The sequence below is a fragment of the Harpia harpyja genome (assembly GCF_026419915.1).
Source record: "Harpia harpyja isolate bHarHar1 chromosome W unlocalized genomic scaffold, bHarHar1 primary haplotype SUPER_W_unloc_3, whole genome shotgun sequence".
NCBI lineage: Eukaryota > Metazoa > Chordata > Aves > Accipitriformes > Accipitridae > Harpia > Harpia harpyja.
In genome coordinates this window covers 263,442-265,683 of record NW_026293185.1, presented here as the reverse complement: position 1 = coordinate 265,683, position 2,242 = coordinate 263,442, and the positions used below count along the sequence as shown (strand labels likewise).

At 56.6% G+C, this 2,242-nt stretch overlaps 1 long non-coding RNA gene across 1 annotated transcript; it reads left to right on the top strand.

Annotated features, from left to right (window-relative positions):
• Positions 1–357: 357 nt before the first annotated feature.
• LOC128138165 (uncharacterized) lies at positions 358–922 on the top strand. Its single transcript, XR_008233972.1, has 3 exons — positions 358–457; positions 720–779; positions 867–922. It is a non-coding gene; the product is annotated as an uncharacterized LOC128138165 (long non-coding RNA).
• Positions 923–2,242: the final 1,320 nt, after the last annotated feature.

Sequence of the window (2,242 nt, the reverse complement as noted above, 5' to 3'; positions counted from 1 at the left end):
GGGGAAGCCCTCATCACCACCGCAGAGCTCCTCAAGTGGAAAGAGCTCAAACACCTGGTGCAGACACAGCAGACATGGAGGATTGGAGAGTGCTTGGTGAGGACAAGCCCCAGGGCCTGGGGACCCTGGCCCGTCTGCGCCTTGCAGTGGGACGGAGGGGGTCTCAGCACCCCTTGGACCCCTCTGCCTGTGGCGCTCTCTCAAACTCACTCCTGCAGAGCTCCTGGCTGGGAGACGGGAATGGCCGGGGGGGGACGGGGAACGAGGGCTGCCGGGAGGAGGGACTGCTCCGGCCAACTGGGGAGGCTCTGTGACATGCCGGTACCCTTGTGCCCTCTCGCTCTCTCTCTCCAGCTGGTGCAGGACAGGAGCAGGGCGGAAGAATACTTGAGCCAGAGCCTGCCATACCTGGGGGACGCTCAGGCCACCTTGCGAGAGGTGGCCGTGAGGTTCATCGGTGAGCCACAGCCCCCGGGGTCCCTCTTTTGGCAGAGCCCCAGCTGCCCCGCGCGGGGCCTTGGCCTCCTTCTCCCACCCCTGCCCACGCAGGTGGGCTTGGTGGCCGCCTTGCGCAGTCCCACCCCCCCTCGGCTACTGGTCTTCCCTGGGCTCAGCCCTGGCGAGGGGGAGGAGGGCGTGCAAGCCCAGGCGGCAGGGCTGGGGCTGTGCTGCTGGGAGCATGCTGGGGAGCGGGAGGTCTGACGACGCTCTGTGCCTAGGGCTTGCTGCGCGGCCCCTGAGGGACCAAAGCAGGGAGAAGCTGGCTGAGATCTGCAGGGGTGAGTAGGGAGCGTGGTCTGGAGGGGACGCCCGGGCGTCTCTGCAGACACGGTGGGTCATCTCGGCTCTGTTTCTTTCGGTTGCAGCTCTTCAGCCCATGCAAGAAGACAGCGAACCCGCCATCTGTTCCCTGGCACTTCAGACCGCCCTCATCCTGAACTCTCCAAGGGTGCAGCGGACACAGGGACGCAGCCTGCGAGCATTGTGCTGCGGGTGCTGCTGAGCCAGGCAGAGGTGCAGCTTTCCTCGGGAAAGCAGCTGTATTTTAATAAAGCTGGAACAACAAGCCCAAACCCACAGTGTCCGTCAGCTGTGTCGCGTGCTGAGCAGACAGCGTCATCCCTGGCCTGTCCCGCTGCCTGCAGGACAGCTCGCCCCTCGGCACGCCCTGGCCCCAGGCTTGTTTTACAAGTTTACCCCTCGACTACGGGTCTTTCCCCAGAAGAAGCCACCTTTGTTCACCCCCTGGGGAAGTCTTTTCCTTAGGGAGGCAGAGCGCAAAGGGGAAATGGCAGCCCCCGAAGGAATCGGGATTGCCCGGAGAGCTGCCTGACACCCACGCTTGCCAGCAGCCCTCCAGAAGTTCTCCTTCGCTTCAGTCCCAGAGTCCTTCCCCACGCACAGCACCCCGGGGTATAGCTGGTATAGTGCTGTAGGTTGTATTTAGCATGACAATAATGTTGACAAAACAGTGATGTTTTAGTTGTCACGAGGCAGTGTTTATACTAAGTCAAGGATGTTTCAGCTTCTCATACTGCCCTGCCAGTGGAGGCTAGGAGTCCACACAGCTGGGACAGCTGACCCAAATGAGCCAAAAGGGTATTCCATAGCATATGATGTCCTGCCCAGTATATAAACGAGGGAAGCTGGCCAGGGGATGCTGCAGCTCAGGGATTGGCTGGGCACCTGTAGAGAAATTCCATGTGCGGACGGACAACAGCACACCAATGTGATGATCAAAGTCGCCGGTTTATTGAGCATAGCAGATCATTCTTATACAATTCTCTAAGTTCCTCAAAAGCTCTGATTGGTTGCTGCGTGCAAGCATACAGTGTCCACGCGCATAAACATAAAACATAATTGGTTATACTACTCTGTACACGCGCATAAACATAAGGCATAATTGGTTATACTACTCTGTACACGCACATAAACATAAGGCATAATTGGTTATATCAATCAAAACGTGAAACTTGTCTCAATCTAATTGGTCAAGATAAACTGCCTAATTGAGGTTGTTTGTGCCAAGTTCCCTTTATCGTGGAATGTGCACCTGTGTTCTTCTAATTGGTAACTTTCTGTTTTTGTCTCCTTGTTTACCCTGTTCAAGGCCTTCTAAAGGCATCTGGAATGCTCTCGTGTACCCTACTTTCAGACCCAGTCACTAAGGTCCATATAATTGACTCCTACAGGCACCGGTCGGTGGGTGGTGAGCAAATATTTATTCGTTAATGCGTGTAAG